Below are 20,527 nucleotides of genomic sequence, written 5' to 3'. Positions count from 1 at the left end.
TTCCCGCAGAATCTAGTGACGTAGGAAATGTGACACAGTTGTTAGTTTCCCTCAGTTTAGTATAAAAACAGTTCATTGTATTTAACACTGGGACTGCAAGCAGGTGGCCTACAATTTGCAAGGGAGTGACCATACGCCATAGGACAACTCTGGTCTAGAATACACTGTCATTCTCAAAGGCAGTACATCTAGTCTCTTCAATTTGGGTACCCTTCATTATCCTCTGCCATCTGAGGGTAGATAATTACATGGGAATTCTATCACATGGTGGCATTGCCTAATGGGGTAAACATTTTTTATTTTTTTTAATTCTTTTTTTTTTTCCCAATGATTACGTCTAGGTGTTCCTAAATTCCTTATCTAGAACACCTCAAAAGAGAAATCACATGATACAGATTATCAGGGACATGTAGATACCTCCCTTTAATAACTGTGCATCAGGTGCACTATGCAATACACAGGCTAATAATCAAATGTGGAAACAAAAGACAAGAACTAGAGAGTCCTAGTATTTCCATGATTTAGAACACATCTGATCCCACCGAAAATTAAAGAAGCAGGAACAAAAGGGTAAAAAACCAAATTAAAATAGTCATTGAAAATTTGTCATGTTCAAAAAAATAAATGTAAGGTATCTCCTATTGAGGTGGAAAACTTGTCTTACTATAGTATTGAGTCAGTTAACCAGTCCATCACTACCCTGACAGTCAGACTGGAAAAAATCGAAGTAGGCCTAAAGAAAATTCTTAAAAACCAGTCTGGTCATACAAAAAGGTAATTATACATAATGTGGGGGTCCCTTGTACATTACTACAGTCTGGAAAATGTGAACCTGAACAATACACCAATAATAATAAAAGGGCTGACTGGTGAAAGGAATTCGAAAAAGAGAAATGAGACTAGGACATAGCTAAAATCCCCAATAACTAGGCACAATGCAACATCAATCAGGGGAGAAGCGGCAAAAGAAAAATCTATAGGAAGAACGAAAAATTACTCGGGTGATAGTCAAGTTTGTGACACAATACCAAGAGTATGGGGGATATACAAAAGTCAAAATAGTACACAAATTTTAACTCTACCGCTGGCCCCTACACCATATACAGTAATCCCAGCTAATGTTCCAGTTCCTCACAACACCATGTCATGTACTTTATGCACTATGAACCTGCAGCCCAAAACCCAATATTCGGGCCTGCTTAATTTGTCAGGCTTGAAATGAAAATTACACTTTTTTACTTTCCTAACCCTCCGTTTGACAGCTGGTCACCAGTTAGTGGTGACCGGCTGTCAAATATAACTTACTGTGTCGCTTCTGACACACAGGACCAGCAGGAACAATTCATAGGACAAAATGCAAAAACATGGAAAACACACAAACATTTTGTTTTGTTTTCAAAGAAGTCATACAAAAAAAATCATCTTGTTTCAACCTACTACTGATACTTCACATAACACACAAAATATCAATTGTAACCAACCATCTTAAATTAAGGCATCTACGTGGACAGTATTTTCAAAAGCAAAAATATGAATGTATCACCCCCTTTGAGGCCCTGCTTTGAGCGAGGCCGTGCAGGAATGCACTTCTAGACCTTGCACAGTCCTCCAAGAGCTAAGAATAACACCTCAGCAGAACTTTCTGGGCTGCTATCCAGCCTCTGCCAGCATTCCTGGTCCCCGCCACTGTTCAAGGTTCCTATAGTGTGCAAGCATTAATGTCTTCTTGTCAGAGAAGCTTTTCCAAGCAATGGTTTCTCCATCTGTTTACACTCACTCCTAACTCCCACCTTACTGACCTCGAGGTCAAAATCTGCCTCGCGTTCTGCGCTCCTCAGCCCTGTCTCTCTCCTCACCCTGAAGCCTGTCACAGACAAAAAAAACCTTCCTAACTCTTCCTAACCTGCAATAAGTAACCCTTTTTAAAAACACATGTTATATATATTACTTCTTTTAGGGGCTACAATTTATTTCTATTCTTAAATTATTAAAACATTTACTGTGAATAACTCACAGAACATAATAACATAACATACTAGCTTTAGAACAAATGTTTGTTACTACCCTATGCAACGGTACTTAGTTCATCAACCTTAAAAGGATGAACGTCTGAGTAGGTCTAGCTAGAGTTATAACCTTCAATCTTGATATTAAACCCAAACCTCTGCACTGGGCACATTGGCTCACTGAGACATTAAAAGCAACCCCAAATGGGAACAACCTGCAAATTTGTATTATAGCTAAATATATGCATTAACTGAAGCCTAAGGCACTTTAAAGCTATTGTAATGGGCAAGAATGCTGTTAAATAGTCTATTTTACCCAATTTCGACTTTGATATTTGGGGCACTTAAAAATAAATATCCTATAATTGTGCTACATATTAATCATCCTCAGAATGTTCTTTACAGATTGCAGATATTGGATATTAGACATATCTCTTGCAAATACTTTAAAAAAATGAGGTTTTTTTTAAGCCTGCGCCAAGTGAAATTCCATATACAAATGTCCTCACTATGCAGTACAACACAACTTAAATTAAATTATAATGCTAGGAGGTCACAGTATGAGTATTAAGCTTTATAAATAGTAAAAAGAAATGAATTTAGAAGCACTTATTTTTAATAATGATTTTTCATAATTAATAATTATTTTTGATAAACCCAATCATTTTTGATAATTTCACATATAAAAGCAAGCTGCATCCCTTGCCTATCATGTTAGATGTTTATTTATAAGCCTAAGCACAGAAGCCTAACTTAAAACATGACCCCAAAAAATGTCTTCGCCTTTTTTTTTTTTTTAACAGAACAATTATTTTAACATTAGAACCAAAAATATTCTTATAAAAATGCTTAAAGAGAAGAAACCCTTAATTGAAATGTCTTCCTGTAATACAAAATAATGAACCTTAGTTTTGGAACCTTTTTAAAACAACAATTTGAAATGCAAAGTTTCACCCGTGTTCAACAGAGGGCGAAGTCCTGGCTGAGTAAACATTCCTGTCTATTAGAGCTGCTTGCTTAGCGACAATAAAAGCTTGTCTCTCAGTGTTGTAACATGAGCACGGTGGCAGTCTTTTTTAAACTAAGACATATCAATGCGTGTTGCGTTTGAGTTCAGCAAAAATTGACTTCAGCTGAAGTGTTTGCCTGTTAATATCTAATACAATGTATGTAAGTAAAAAATACTATAAGTTTATTTTTCAACAAAACACACAATTTCGTTTTTGAGGCCATTGTATTCCTAGTGAATGTAAATTTTAATTTTTATTTTTTTTAAGCATTTAACAGTTTGTACATGTGCATAGTTGCTTACTCTATAAATTATATAGCAACATATAGCTATTTAGCATATCACATGGTTCATTTCTGGATTTTTATTTAATTTCTACTTAATATTAATTAACTGACATTTTGCTTAACAGACTGAAAACATCAAGAAATTTCCATTTCATGATAAATCTCATTATCTTTAAACTGCTGGGCAGCCTGTATAATCGTCATACTTTGTGTTTTCTTATCTCGTTTTGCCTGTTTAATTTCTCTCTGTTTGGCTTCCTTACGCCAGAGGCGGAAAGAGTCAAACATTGCCGGCCGGGCTTTTCTTTTAAACAAAATTGCTTCCAAATTATCTAATATGTCAGGCTCAAAGCTACCATTCTGTGGCCACTGTAGAACACCATCGTTCTTTGTGTATCGGATCCATGCCTCATTAAAGGCAATGGGGCCAACACCATGTTTAGAATAAAGCTCATAAGTGGGAGTTCCAACCGGAGGCATTGAACAAGAGTCCTCCAGCCGGGAATCCCTATCACAACCAAAACAACAAAACTTTCTAAACTTACTCAGACCAGGCATCGTTATTTCACTGGACTGTTCACAAACATCAAGTGGTTAAATCAAATAATATAGCACAAACGTACTCACCCCTCGGCTTCGGCTTTGCAATAGCCGAATCAAAGACCCAAATCAAAACAAAAATAGTGGGAGCTACCCACCAATTCTTAACTAAGTGTCTTCTTACGCCAACAGAGGCCCGTCTAACGTCTCGCGATACCATACATCACCAAAAAGGGGCCAAAGCAAGGCGGCAGTCAGGGCAGCAGTCGTCAGCAGCCGGCAGGAAGGAGAAACCGCGCTGAAAAAGACCTTCGGACCACTTCGACATACATGGGTCGCTTGACGTGGTTCGCGATTCCTCCAGAATTTTCTTGCGGGGTTCCTCACGATCCTCAGGCAAAAACTGCTACCTCTGAAGCCGCCTCACAGAGGGTACCAATTGAAGAACCAGGGCCTTATGGGCCTGGCGGCGCAGGGTACGCCTTAATCTCCTGAGTTCACCTGCTTTGTTGAACAGAGACACAGGACATTCTGTTGAGCGTAGAAGATCAGGTTTATTAGCTGCAGCTAAGTACAGTTGTCCCAGAAGTACACTCAGTATGTTCTTAGGAGACTGCCACTTTACTCCGTGGCGCACAATCTTTTATAGCGCATAGATTCACCAAGAACACTCCCAATGCATACATAATTATCCAATGAGAAGAGTTTGAAAACAAGATATAACCAATGAGAAAAGTTTGAAAACAAGATATCAAGTAACCCAAATAAACCTCTCTTCCAACTGTTTTTGTCACCCCTCCCCACAAGTTAATCAGTGGTAGTGTCTACAACTCAACTTGCAGGTGGCAGAACATATTTGTATGCTTTGGAGGACAGTTGTGAAATGAGAGAATACAAGTAGAGAATAGCGAAGGCCAGAAGATAAGATAAAGTCAGGAAAGAATGGTGTGAACCGACAGACAGTTGAGACAGGGTTTAGTCAAACCAGACGAGGATTAGTGGACTCAGCCAGTCCCTGACATCAGTCTCGTAAACAGAGGCAGAAGGTTATTTGACACGTCGCAGTACAAAGGGCAAAAACACTCGGTTTACCAAGCTGCCTGAGTGAGGGCAACAAAATGGCGACAGAATACAAAATGGAGTTAAAACTGAATTACCTCAGACCCTCCTACAGGCAAATCCTAATTCATTGCTAGGTGAGCATTTTCCATTCTACACATTTCATTTAAGCAGGTATATGTAAGCTATCAACAGGGATACAAAGAGAACAAAGCATCGAGTCATAATTAACATTAAGATAGCAGAAGAAAGTAATGACCATTATTACAAACAAGATTATCATTTTTTCACAACCCTAGGCAAAAGCAAATCCTAAAATTATTTAGCGAACCTTTTCAGGGCTCTTATGCATTTCAGTGACTATTGTATAACTGAAACAGTGGCGATCCTTATTAATGCTCTCAGGTGAAATGGGGATACTCTTCAACAGAGGATAGACCTCATTCTGCTTTTACTAAACAGAATACTACTCTAAAACAATGCCAGCAAAACAATAAGAATCAGTCTCCTAACACCCATTCATGCAATTGCACGGGAACCACTTGTGCAACCATAACTATGCCAAAGTCCGTTCTAAACCTCTCTGGTAGGCTTCTATCGTCCATCAAATCTGCTTCTGTTGTTTTCTTCCGCATTGGGCCTCTTCATTCAGGCCTTTCATGAAAATACTACTTCTCAGTATCCGTTGGAGTGCCCTCCTGGCAAACACTCACAGCTTACTCGAAAGTCTCAATGTCTCAAGGCAGTGCACCAATATATTTCCTCTGCGGCAGGCACTACAGATATTGTGCTCTTCGTTGGTCATGGGCACAGATCATCTCGTGCAGACCCAAGTACTATTAATCGGAAAGAGCAACAGACTTTCACGCTCAGCAACACTTTCAGGCTCCAACACTCGCTATTCAGTGTCAGAGGATGTTTGGGATACTTTTTCATTTAATTTTCCTTTCATCATGTAGTGCCTTAGATCCTCCGGTGCACTGCCCTTCCATTGGAGCAAAGAAAAGAGAGGGGTGGTGGCAAAAACTCAGGCCAAGGGGCTCAAGTGACTGCACACTGTCAGAGGTTACCAGCACATGACAGGTAGAAAACTGAAGCCTCAAACCAGCTCTGCCATCAACAACAGGGATCCTTCTCTTTCGCTCTTTTACAGTGAAACTCTGGTTTTGTGATGTCCAACGCCGTCTGATGGAGCAAGTACGATGCTTTGGAGATACCATTGATGGCGCGCTGGCGATCTCTGTCCAGCCTTGCTACTTTCTGGGTGCTGGGACTGTAGGGCCAAGACGTCCGTCTTTCATCTGTAGCTGTCACTGATGGGAATTAGGCTTAAATCAGTGTTCTGCAGGTTATTATGACTTAATTCCCGCAGAATCTAGTGACGTAGGAAATGTGACACAGTTGTTAGTTTCCCTCAGTTTAGTATAAAAACAGTTCATTGTATTTAACACTGGGACTGCAAGCAGGTGGCCTACAATTTGCAAGGGAGTGACCATACGCCATAGGACAACTCTGGTCTAGAATACACTGTCATTCTCAAAGGCAGTACATCTAGTCTCTTCAATTTGGGTACCCTTCATTATCCTCTGCCATCTGAGGGTAGATAATTACATGGGAATTCTATCACATGGTGGCATTGCCTAATGGAGTAAACATTTTTTATTTTTTTTAATTCTTTTTTTTTTTCCCAATGATTACGTCTAGGTGTTCCTAAATTCCTTATCTAGAACACCTCAAAAGAGAAATCACATGATACAGATTATCAGGGACATGTAGATACCTCCCTTTAATAACTGTGCATCAGGTGCACTATGCAATACACAGGCTAATAATCAAATGTGGAAACAAAAGACAAGAACTAGAGAGTCCTAGTATTTCCATGATTTAGAACACATCTGATCCCACCGAAAATTAAAGAAGCAGGAACAAAAGGGTAAAAAACCAAATTAAAATAGTCATTGAAAATTTGTCATGTTCAAAAAAATAAATGTAAGGTATCTCCTATTGAGGTGGAAAACTTGTCTTACTATAGTATTGAGTCAGTTAACCAGTCCATCACTACCCTGACAGTCAGACTGGAAAAAATCGAAGTAGGCCTAAAGAAAATTCTTAAAAACCAGTCTGGTCATACAAAAAGGTAATTATACATAATGTGGGGGTCCCTTGTACATTACTACAGTCTGGAAAATGTGAACCTGAACAATACACCAATAATAATAAAAGGGCTGACTGGTGAAAGGAATTCGAAAAAGAGAAATGAGACTAGGACATAGCTAAAATCCCCAATAACTAGGCACAATGCAACATCAATCAGGGGAGAAGCGGCAAAAGAAAAATCTATAGGAAGAACGAAAAATTACTCGGGTGATAGTCAAGTTTGTGACACAATACCAAGAGTATGGGGGATATACAAAAGTCAAAATAGTACACAAATTTTAACTCTACCGCTGGCCCCTACACCATATACAGTAATCCCAGCTAATGTTCCAGTTCCTCACAACACCAGGTCATGTACTTTATGCACTATGAACCTGCAGCCCAAAACCCAATATTCGGGCCTGCTTAATTTGTCAGGCTTGAAATGAAAATTACACTTTTTTACTTTCCTAACCCTCCGTTTGACAGCTGGTCACCAGTTAGTGGTGACCGGCTGTCAAATATAACTTACTGTGTCGCTTCTGACACACAGGACCAGCAGGAACAATTCATAGGACAAAATGCAAAAACATGGAAAACACACAAACATTTTGTTTTGTTTTCAAAGAAGTCATACAAAAAAAATCATCTTGTTTCAACCTACTACTGATACTTCACATAACACACAAAATATCAATTGTAACCAACCATCTTAAATTAAGGCAACTACGTGGACAGTATTTTCAAAAGCAAAAATATGAATGTATCACCCCCTTTGAGGCCCTGCTTTGAGCGAGGCCGTGCAGGAATGCACTTCTAGACCTTGCACAGTCCTCCAAGAGCTAAGAATAACACCTCAGCAGAACTTTCTGGGCTGCTATCCAGCCTCTGCCAGCATTCCTGGTCCCCGCCACTGTTCAAGGTTCCTATAGTGTGCAAGCATTAATGTCTTCTTGTCAGAGAAGCTTTTCCAAGCAATGGTTTCTCCATCTGTTTACACTCACTCCTAACTCCCACCTTACTGACCTCGAGGTCAAAATCTGCCTCGCGTTCTGCGCTCCTCAGCCCTGTCTCTCTCCTCACCCTGAAGCCTGTCACAGACAAAAAAACCTTCCTAACTCTTCCTAACCTGCAATAAGTAACCCTTTTTAAAAACACATGTTATATATATTACTTCTTTTAGGGGCTACAATTTATTTCTATTCTTAAATTATTAAAACATTTACTGTGAATAACTCACAGAACATAATAACATAACATACTAGCTTTAGAACAAATGTTTGTTACTACCCTATGCAACGGTACTTAGTTCATCAACCTTAAAAGGATGAACGTCTGAGTAGGTCTAGCTAGAGTTATAACCTTCAATCTTGATATTAAACCCAAACCTCTGCACTGGGCACATTGGCTCACTGAGACATTAAAAGCAACCCCAAATGGGAACAACCTGCAAATTTGTATTATAGCTAAATATATGCATTAACTGAAGCCTAAGGCACTTTAAAGCTATTGTAATGGGCAAGAATGCTGTTAAATAGTCTATTTTACCCAATTTCGACTTTGATATTTGGGGCACTTAAAAATAAATATCCTATAATTGTGCTACATATTAATCATCCTCAGAATGTTCTTTACAGATTGCAGATATTGGATATTAGACATATCTCTTGCAAATACTTTAAAAAAATGAGTTTTTTTTTAAGCCTGCGCCAAGTGAAATTCCATATACAAATGTCCTCACTATGCAGTACAACACAACTTAAATTAAATTATAATGCTAGGAGGTCACAGTATGAGTATTAAGCTTTATAAATAGTAAAAAGAAATGAATTTAGAAGCACTTATTTTTAATAATTATTTTTCATAATTAATAATTATTTTTGATAAACCCAATCATTTTTGATAATTTCACATATAAAAGCAAGCTGCATCCCTTGCCTATCATTTTAGATGTTTATTTATAAGCCTAAGCACAGAAGCCTAACTTAAAACATGACCCCAAAAAATGTCTTCGCCTTTTTTTTTTTTTTAACAGAACAATTATTTTAACATTAGAACCAAAAATATTCTTATAAAAATGCTTAAAGAGAAGAAACCCTTAATTGAAATGTCTTCCTGTAATACAAAATAATGAACCTTAGTTTTGGAACCTTTTTAAAACAACAATTTGAAATGCAAAGTTTCACCCGTGTTCAACAGAGGGCGAAGTCCTGGCTGAGTAAACATTCCTGTCTATTAGAGCTGCTTGCTTAGCGACAATAAAAGCTTGTCTCTCAGTGTTGTAACATGAGCACGGTGGCAGTCTTTTTCAAACTAAGACATATCAATGCGTGTTGCGTTTGAGTTCAGCAAAAATTGACTTCAGCTGAAGTGTTTGCCTGTTAATATCTAATACAATGTATGTAAGTAAAAAATACTATAAGTTTATTTTTCAACAAAACACACAATTTCGTTTTTGAGGCCATTGTATTCCTAGTGAATGTAAATTTTAATTTTTATTTTTTTTAAGCATTTAACAGTTTGTACATGTGCATAGTTGCTTACTCTATAAATTATATAGCAACATATAGCTATTTAGCATATCACATGGTTCATTTCTGGATTTTTATTTAATTTCTACTTAATATTAATTAACTGACATTTTGCTTAACAGACTGAAAACATCAAGAAATTTCCATTTCATGATAAATCTCATTATCTTTAAACTGCTGGGCAGCCTGTATAATCGTCATACTTTGTGTTTTCTTATCTCGTTTTGCCTGTTTAATTTCTCTCTGTTTGGCTTCCTTACGCCAGAGGCGGAAAGAGTCAAACATTGCCGGCCGGGCTTTTCTTTTAAACAAAATTGCTTCCAAATTATCTAATATGTCAGGCTCAAAGCTACCATTCTGTGGCCACTGTAGAACACCATCGTTCTTTGTGTATCGGATCCATGCCTCATTAAAGGCAATGGGGCCAACACCATGTTTAGAATAAAGCTCATAAGTGGGAGTTCCAACCGGAGGCATTGAACAAGAGTCCTCCAGCCGGGAATCCCTATCACAACCAAAACAACAAAACTTTCTAAACTTACTCAGACCAGGCATCGTTATTTCACTGGACTGTTCACAAACATCAAGTGGTTAAATCAAATAATATAGCACAAACGTACTCACCCCTCGGCTTCGGCTTTGCAATAGCCGAATCAAAGACCCAAATCAAAACAAAAATAGTGGGAGCTACCCACCAATTCTTAACTAAGTGTCTTCTTACGCCAACAGAGGCCCGTCTAACGTCTCGCGATACCATACATCACCAAAAAGGGGCCAAAGCAAGGCGGCAGTCAGGGCAGCAGTCGTCAGCAGCCGGCAGGAAGGAGAAACCGCGCTGAAAAAGACCTTCGGACCACTTCGACATACATGGGTCGCTTGACGTGGTTCGCGATTCCTCCAGAATTTTCTTGCGGGGTTCCTCACGATCCTCAGGCAAAAACTGCTACCTCTGAAGCCGCCTCACAGAGGGTACCAATTGAAGAACCAGGGCCTTATGGGCCTGGCGGCGCAGGGTACGCCTTAATCTCCTGAGTTCACCTGCTTTGTTGAACAGAGACACAGGACATTCTGTTGAGCGTAGAAGATCAGGTTTATTAGCTGCAGCTAAGTACAGTTGTCCCAGAAGTACACTCAGTATGTTCTTAGGAGACTGCCACTTTACTCCGTGGCGCACAATCTTTTATAGCGCATAGATTCACCAAGAACACTCCCAATGCATACATAATTATCCAATGAGAAGAGTTTGAAAACAAGATATAACCAATGAGAAAAGTTTGAAAACAAGATATCAAGTAACCCAAATAAACCTCTCTTCCAACTGTTTTTGTCACCCCTCCCCACAAGTTAATCAGTGGTAGTGTCTACAACTCAACTTGCAGGTGGCAGAACATATTTGTATGCTTTGGAGGACAGTTGTGAAATGAGAGAATACAAGTAGAGAATAGCGAAGGCCAGAAGATAAGATAAAGTCAGGAAAGAATGGTGTGAACCGACAGACAGTTGAGACAGGGTTTAGTCAAACCAGACGAGGATTAGTGGACTCAGCCAGTCCCTGACATCAGTCTCGTAAACAGAGGCAGAAGGTTATTTGACACGTCGCAGTACAAAGGGCAAAAACACTCGGTTTACCAAGCTGCCTGAGTGAGGGCAACAAAATGGCGACAGAATACAAAATGGAGTTAAAACTGAATTACCTCAGACCCTCCTACAGGCAAATCCTAATTCATTGCTAGGTGAGCATTTTCCATTCTACACATTTCATTTAAGCAGGTATATGTAAGCTATCAACAGGGATACAAAGAGAACAAAGCATCGAGTCATAATTAACATTAAGATAGCAGAAGAAAGTAATGACCATTATTACAAACAAGATTATCATTTTTTCACAACCCTAGGCAAAAGCAAATCCTAAAATTATTTAGCGAACCTTTTCAGGGCTCTTATGCATTTCAGTGACTATTGTATAACTGAAACAGTGGCGATCCTTATTAATGCTCTCAGGTGAAATGGGGATACTCTTCAACAGAGGATAGACCTCATTCTGCTTTTACTAAACAGAATACTACTCTAAAACAATGCCAGCAAAACAATAAGAATCAGTCTCCTAACACCCATTCATGCAATTGCACGGGAACCACTTGTGCAACCATAACTATGCCAAAGTCCGTTCTAAACCTCTCTGGTAGGCTTCTATCGTCCATCAAATCTGCTTCTGTTGTTTTCTTCCGCATTGGGCCTCTTCATTCAGGCCTTTCATGAAAATACTACTTCTCAGTATCCGTTGGAGTGCCCTCCTGGCAAACACTCACAGCTTACTCGAAAGTCTCAATGTCTCAAGGCAGTGCACCAATATATTTCCTCTGCGGCAGGCACTACAGATATTGTGCTCTTCGTTGGTCATGGGCACAGATCATCTCGTGCAGACCCAAGTACTATTAATCGGAAAGAGCAACAGACTTTCACGCTCAGCAACACTTTCAGGCTCCAACACTCGCTATTCAGTGTCAGAGGATGTTTGGGATACTTTTTCATTTAATTTTCCTTTCATCATGTAGTGCCTTAGATCCTCCGGTGCACTGCCCTTCCATTGGAGCAAAGAAAAGAGAGGGGGGGTGGCAAAAACTCAGGCCAAGGGGCTCAAGTGACTGCACACTGTCAGAGGTTACCAGCACATGACAGGTAGAAAACTGAAGCCTCAAACCAGCTCTGCCATCAACAACAGGGATCCTTCTCTTTCGCTCTTTTACAGTGAAACTCTGGTTTTGTGATGTCCAACGCCGTCTGATGGAGCAAGTACGATGCTTTGGAGATACCATTGATGGCGCGCTGGCGATCTCTGTCCAGCCTTGCTACTTTCTGGGTGCTGGGACTGTAGGGCCAAGACGTCCGTCTTTCATCTGTAGCTGTCACTGATGGGAATTAGGCTTAAATCAGTGTTCTGCAGGTTATTATGACTTAATTCCCGCAGAATCTAGTGACGTAGGAAATGTGACACAGTTGTTAGTTTCCCTCAGTTTAGTATAAAAACAGTTCATTGTATTTAACACTGGGACTGCAAGCAGGTGGCCTACAATTTGCAAGGGAGTGACCATACGCCATAGGACAACTCTGGTCTAGAATACACTGTCATTCTCAAAGGCAGTACATCTAGTCTCTTCAATTTGGGTACCCTTCATTATCCTCTGCCATCTGAGGGTAGATAATTACATGGGAATTCTATCACATGGTGGCATTGCCTAATGGGGTAAACATTTTTTATTTTTTTTAATTCTTTTTTTTTTTCCCAATGATTACGTCTAGGTGTTCCTAAATTCCTTATCTAGAACACCTCAAAAGAGAAATCACATGATACAGATTATCAGGGACATGTAGATACCTCCCTTTAATAACTGTGCATCAGGTGCACTATGCAATACACAGGCTAATAATCAAATGTGGAAACAAAAGACAAGAACTAGAGAGTCCTAGTATTTCCATGATTTAGAACACATCTGATCCCACCGAAAATTAAAGAAGCAGGAACAAAAGGGTAAAAAACCAAATTAAAATAGTCATTGAAAATTTGTCATGTTCAAAAAAATAAATGTAAGGTATCTCCTATTGAGGTGGAAAACTTGTCTTACTATAGTATTGAGTCAGTTAACCAGTCCATCACTACCCTGACAGTCAGACTGGAAAAAATCGAAGTAGGCCTAAAGAAAATTCTTAAAAACCAGTCTGGTCATACAAAAAGGTAATTATACATAATGTGGGGGTCCCTTGTACATTACTACAGTCTGGAAAATGTGAACCTGAACAATACACCAATAATAATAAAAGGGCTGACTGGTGAAAGGAATTCGAAAAAGAGAAATGAGACTAGGACATAGCTAAAATCCCCAATAACTAGGCACAATGCAACATCAATCAGGGGAGAAGCGGCAAAAGAAAAATCTATAGGAAGAACGAAAAATTACTCGGGTGATAGTCAAGTTTGTGACACAATACCAAGAGTATGGGGGATATACAAAAGTCAAAATAGTACACAAATTTTAACTCTACCGCTGGCCCCTACACCATATACAGTAATCCCAGCTAATGTTCCAGTTCCTCACAACACCAGGTCATGTACTTTATGCACTATGAACCTGCAGCCCAAAACCCAATATTCGGGCCTGCTTAATTTGTCAGGCTTGAAATGAAAATTACACTTTTTTACTTTCCTAACCCTCCGTTTGACAGCTGGTCACCAGTTAGTGGTGACCGGCTGTCAAATATAACTTACTGTGTCGCTTCTGACACACAGGACCAGCAGGAACAATTCATAGGACAAAATGCAAAAACATGGAAAACACACAAACATTTTGTTTTGTTTTCAAAGAAGTCATACAAAAAAAATCATCTTGTTTCAACCTACTACTGATACTTCACATAACACACAAAATATCAATTGTAACCAACCATCTTAAATTAAGGCAACTACGTGGACAGTATTTTCAAAAGCAAAAATATGAATGTATCACCCCCTTTGAGGCCCTGCTTTGAGCGAGGCCGTGCAGGAATGCACTTCTAGACCTTGCACAGTCCTCCAAGAGCTAAGAATAACACCTCAGCAGAACTTTCTGGGCTGCTATCCAGCCTCTGCCAGCATTCCTGGTCCCCGCCACTGTTCAAGGTTCCTATAGTGTGCAAGCATTAATGTCTTCTTGTCAGAGAAGCTTTTCCAAGCAATGGTTTCTCCATCTGTTTACACTCACTCCTAACTCCCACCTTACTGACCTCGAGGTCAAAATCTGCCTCGCGTTCTGCGCTCCTCAGCCCTGTCTCTCTCCTCACCCTGAAGCCTGTCACAGACAAAAAAAACCTTCCTAACTCTTCCTAACCTGCAATAAGTAACCCTTTTTAAAAACACATGTTATATATATTACTTCTTTTAGGGGCTACAATTTATTTCTATTCTTAAATTATTAAAACATTTACTGTGAATAACTCACAGAACATAATAACATAACATACTAGCTTTAGAACAAATGTTTGTTACTACCCTATGCAACGGTACTTAGTTCATCAACCTTAAAAGGATGAACGTCTGAGTAGGTCTAGCTAGAGTTATAACCTTCAATCTTGATATTAAACCCAAACCTCTGCACTGGGCACATTGGCTCACTGAGACATTAAAAGCAACCCCAAATGGGAACAACCTGCAAATTTGTATTATAGCTAAATATATGCATTAACTGAAGCCTAAGGCACTTTAAAGCTATTGTAATGGGCAAGAATGCTGTTAAATAGTCTATTTTACCCAATTTCGACTTTGATATTTGGGGCACTTAAAAATAAATATCCTATAATTGTGCTACATATTAATCATCCTCAGAATGTTCTTTACAGATTGCAGATATTGGATATTAGACATATCTCTTGCAAATACTTTAAAAAAATGAGGTTTTTTTTAAGCCTGCGCCAAGTGAAATTCCATATACAAATGTCCTCACTATGCAGTACAACACAACTTAAATTAAATTATAATGCTAGGAGGTCACAGTATGAGTATTAAGCTTTATAAATAGTAAAAAGAAATGAATTTAGAAGCACTTATTTTTAATAATTATTTTTCATAATTAATAATTATTTTTGATAAACCCAATCATTTTTGATAATTTCACATATAAAAGCAAGCTGCATCCCTTGCCTATCATTTTAGATGTTTATTTATAAGCCTAAGCACAGAAGCCTAACTTAAAACATGACCCCAAAAAATGTCTTCGCCTTTTTTTTTTTTTAACAGAACAATTATTTTAACATTAGAACCAAAAATATTCTTATAAAAATGCTTAAAGAGAAGAAACCCTTAATTGAAATGTCTTCCTGTAATACAAAATAATGAACCTTAGTTTTGGAACCTTTTTAAAACAACAATTTGAAATGCAAAGTTTCACCCGTGTTCAACAGAGGGCGAAGTCCTGGCTGAGTAAACATTCCTGTCTATTAGAGCTGCTTGCTTAGCGACAATAAAAGCTTGTCTCTCAGTGTTGTAACATGAGCACGGTGGCAGTCTTTTTTAAACTAAGACATATCAATGCGTGTTGCGTTTGAGTTCAGCAAAAATTGACTTCAGCTGAAGTGTTTGCCTGTTAATATCTAATACAATGTATGTAAGTAAAAAATACTATAAGTTTATTTTTCAACAAAACACACAATTTCGTTTTTGAGGCCATTGTATTCCTAGTGAATGTAAATTTTAATTTTTATTTTTTTTAAGCATTTAACAGTTTGTACATGTGCATAGTTGCTTACTCTATAAATTATATAGCAACATATAGCTATTTAGCATATCACATGGTTCATTTCTGGATTTTTATTTAATTTCTACTTAATATTAATTAACTGACATTTTGCTTAACAGACTGAAAACATCAAGAAATTTCCATTTCATGATAAATCTCATTATCTTTAAACTGCTGGGCAGCCTGTATAATCGTCATACTTTGTGTTTTCTTATCTCGTTTTGCCTGTTTAATTTCTCTCTGTTTGGCTTCCTTACGCCAGAGGCGGAAAGAGTCAAACATTGCCGGCCGGGCTTTTCTTTTAAACAAAATTGCTTCCAAATTATCTAATATGTCAGGCTCAAAGCTACCATTCTGTGGCCACTGTAGAACACCATCGTTCTTTGTGTATCGGATCCATGCCTCATTAAAGGCAATGGGGCCAACACCATGTTTAGAATAAAGCTCATAAGTGGGAGTTCCAACCGGAGGCATTGAACAAGAGTCCTCCAGCCGGGAATCCCTATCACAACCAAAACAACAAAACTTTCTAAACTTACTCAGACCAGGCATCGTTATTTCACTGGACTGTTCACAAACATCAAGTGGTTAAATCAAATAATATAGCACAAACGTACTCACCCCTCGGCTTCGGCTTTGCAATAGCCGAATCAAAGACCCAAATCAAAACAAAAATAGTGGGAGCTACCCACCAATTCTTAACTAAGTGTCTTCTTACGCCAACAGAGGCCCGTCTAACATCTCGCGATACCATACATCACCAAAAAGGGGCCAAAGCAAGGCGGCAGTCAGGGCAGCAGTCGTCAGCAGCCGGCAGGAAGGAGAAATCGCGCTGAAAAAGACCTTCGGACCACTTCGACATACATGGGTCGCTTGACGTGGTTCGCGATTCCTCCAGAATTTTCTTGCGGGGTTGCTCACGATCCTCAGGCAAAAACTGCTACCTCTGAAGCCGCCTCACAGAGGGTACCAATTGAAGAACCAGGGCCTTATGGGCCTGGCGGCGCAGGGTACGCCTTAATCTCCTGAGTTCACCTGCTTTGTTGAACAGAGACACAGGACATTCTGTTGAGCGTAGAAGATCAGGTTTATTAGCTGCAGCTAAGTACAGTTGTCCCAGAAGTACACTCAGTATGTTCTTAGGAGACTGCCACTTTACTCCGTGGCGCACAATCTTTTATAGCGCATAGATTCACCAAGAACACTCCCAATGCATACATAATTATCCAATGAGAAGAGTTTGAAAACAAGATATAACCAATGAGAAAAGTTTGAAAACAAGATATCAAGTAACCCAAATAAACCTCTCTTCCAACTGTTTTTGTCACCCCTCCCCACAAGTTAATCAGTGGTAGTGTCTACAACTCAACTTGCAGGTGGCAGAACATATTTGTATGCTTTGGAGGACAGTTGTGAAATGAGAGAATACAAGTAGAGAATAGCGAAGGCCAGAAGATAAGATAAAGTCAGGAAAGAATGGTGTGAACCGACAGACAGTTGAGACAGGGTTTAGTCAAACCAGACGAGGATTAGTGGACTCAGCCAGTCCCTGACATCAGTCTCGTAAACAGAGGCAGAAGGTTATTTGACACGTCGCAGTACAAAGGGCAAAAACACTCGGTTTACCAAGCTGCCTGAGTGAGGGCAACAAAATGGCGACAGAATACAAAATGGAGTTAAAACTGAATTACCTCAGCTGCAATGGAGATCATGGGTTGAAACTGAAACAGAAGGCAAAGCAAGTACAGAAACTATACCTTGGAATAGCATAAACTCGATCTTTAAATCGATAAAAGAAGTTGTAAACTTTTAGAGCTGAACAAGCTATTCAAGAATGTTTAGCTTCCAAAGCCAGGAATGAGGGTGAGGCTTTACACATCTGAGACTTCTGAGCTGGGTATATCTTGGTATAATTGATTTAGCGTTGAGCAAGAATACAGCTAACAAAATAGTTCTAGTTTTCTTCACTGTGGTAAAGATAGTCGAAGAAAAAAACTATTCATTTAATGTACATTATAAGTAAGATGTTGTCACTATGTAGAACTTTGTTTAAGTTGTTAATATGTTTTTTTACATAATAATATTAAAATATATACCATTTAGGCCAGGATATATATGTCTTCTTTCAATACAAGTCTATGGAACTTAATCATGTGAGGGAAACTTGTTACTTTCAGCAACAACGTATCTAATGACCAGATGGCAGAAACTTCTCCAAGAGAAATTGCCAGAATTCCTTGAGGGGAAAATATAAATACAACACTGAGCTCATTATTCTCCTAAACCCAGCTTCTAGTTGCCAGGTTTGAAAACAAGATTATGCTCCTAAGAAATGTGCAGATTTACAACTCTGAATAACACGGCTTCTGGGTGTACGAGGAGCATCAAAAATAGCAAGCATGCTCGAAGCTGCTGGATGTTTTAAACCAATGCAAAACCTCATCTATAACTGATTATAAAATATCGATACTTTCTAGGTCATATCTATGATATGTATGAGTATAATGGTACAAATGCATGATCAGCATTTCAAATACCAATAATGTAACATACAATAAAAAACTGTACTATTGGTTTTGACACTAAAAAATAATTGCTACATTCTACCCAACTCACTTGTATTTATTCATTTTATCAACTTGCGAAAAAAGAAAGATCGGGTTAAAACATGGACTCAACGTTGAAGGTTGCTTGCTGATGCATTGAGCAAACACCTAAGCCGCTGAGCTATTTATCAGGAGTGGAACATGCTACCTGGGGTTTAGACAAGAACGTCTGAAACAAAGGAACTCACTATGCCATCTTGCCAGGGAATTAACCTTTGAACTGCAGGGTAATCAAAGTGTTCTACAACAGACATATTATCCCTCAAGGCTATTCAATGCTGATGTAAACCTGTGACTGGGAGATTACACGCAGATCTCCACAATAAATTAAACCAACAGAAGTCTCTCGCCAGCATTGCACGTGCCCCCGAGACTTGCTGGATACACACGTGTCTCTGTGGGGAGTGTCTTGACTCTCATAACCTGTCTTTTAAACTTGGTCTGGTTGTGACTTATAAAGTGAGTCAGAAGAGCAGTTTTGTAACAAAATTCAAGTCTCAAAATTAAGAGTGTAATTTGGAGCAGAACAGCCAAGTCAAAGCCACTTTTGTAATACCTATAAAATGCAACTCTTTGGCGATCTTGCACGCGCAAGACGCCGGCCTTGGCACTCCCAGTTCTCTACACAAAAATGTCAAGAGTTAACTATGACTGTCTCAAGAGATAGCTCTCGGACCCCCAAATCAAGGGCGTTACTTCAGGAGTATCCCACATTTCGTCCACTTTAGAGACCTTCACTTTGTCTAATTGAAAGACAGAAGCTTTGCATCAATATGTTGCTGTAACTAACGAATAAAGGAAAAGAAATAGAAAAGTGAACTGATCTGTGTGCTAGAGTTAAACAGGTAAATAATCACACTTTGCAAGCAAAAGCTGTTGACCGAGCTTTTGGGCGCGCAAAAACTCTTTGTGTGACGGACTCCACAAACTAACATCAACAAATTGGAAAAAGAGCTCAGAGTGTTGTCTTTCAAATATATAATCTTATGGGCAAAATGGAGACCTCAGGCCACCGTCAATCTCGCTCCGATATCACTGTCAGTGCCCAGGAATGTTACAAGCATGAAATGCCAACATCTGCTCTCGGCTGAATTGAGATATGATGTTACACTCGTTGGTGTGACATAGAAAACCAAGTAACAGGAGATTATTGAAGCACAAGGACCTACTGACAAAGATATGTCTGTGAGAGTGCAAGCAATAAGAGGAGAGGGGAGGGTAAACAGGAAACGTAGGCAAAGTACAGACAGACACACGTTAATGGCACCAGCTGTTGGTGGCGACCCTCTGTCAGAAAATCAGATTTCTCTACAGCCAGTGCCCCTGACTAGCTGGGGTACAATCTGATCCATGGCATGAGTAGCTGACATCTGACTTAGTCAAGCCCTTCCACACTGGCCTTTCAGAGGAATGTATGATGTTACAACGCATACATTTACCACAAATGCCTTTACAACAAAGTTTTTACGTTGCAACATCCTTTACAACGCATACATTCACATCGCATGCCACTACAACAAATTTTTTAAAGCTACATTTACAACACATTCCAGTACATTGCATTATACCTTTACAAGGTATACCATTACAATGCATACCATTACATTGCATTTAAGGTAAGTGTTGGATAGTGTATGGGTAAAAATTACTATTCTAACTCCAGGGGGTGCAACAGTAGGGTAAGTGTTGGATAATGTAGGGGTAAAAATTACTATTCTAACTCCAGGGGGTGCCACAGTAGGGTAAGTGTTGGATAGTGTAAGGGTACTATGCGTTGTAATGGTATGCGTTGTAATGACACGCGATGTCATGCCTGCGTTGTAGTGACATGCGTTGTAGTGTCATGCGTTGTAGTGACATGCAATGTAATGGCTGCCTTGTAGTGGCATGCGTTGTAAAGGATGTTGCGATGTAATGACTGCGTTGTAAATGTAGTGCGATGTAATGACTGCGTTGTAAAGGTTGTTTCCCCTTTCAGAGGCACGCCAGGAATGACTCTGCACCGGCAGAACTGGCCTTTCAGCTTCTGGTCTGAAACGTTACTGACTCTGCACTAGATGCACAGGCCTCTCCAAGGTATCGACCTT

General features: G+C 39.2%; 1 long non-coding RNA gene across 1 annotated transcript; it reads right to left on the bottom strand.

Annotated features, from left to right (window-relative positions):
- Positions 1-5,928: 5,928 nt before the first annotated feature.
- LOC146860933 (uncharacterized) lies at positions 5,929-17,520 on the bottom strand. Its single transcript, XR_014979223.1, has 3 exons — positions 16,456-17,520; positions 10,193-12,539; positions 5,929-6,276 (listed from the first exon to the last, which is right to left on the bottom strand). It is a non-coding gene; the product is annotated as an uncharacterized LOC146860933 (long non-coding RNA).
- Positions 17,521-20,527: the final 3,007 nt, after the last annotated feature.

This window comes from Triturus cristatus, chromosome 3_1 (assembly GCF_964204655.1).
Source record: "Triturus cristatus chromosome 3_1, aTriCri1.1, whole genome shotgun sequence".
Lineage (NCBI taxonomy): Eukaryota > Metazoa > Chordata > Amphibia > Caudata > Salamandridae > Triturus > Triturus cristatus.
This window is presented reverse-complemented; position numbering and strand designations above follow the sequence as displayed.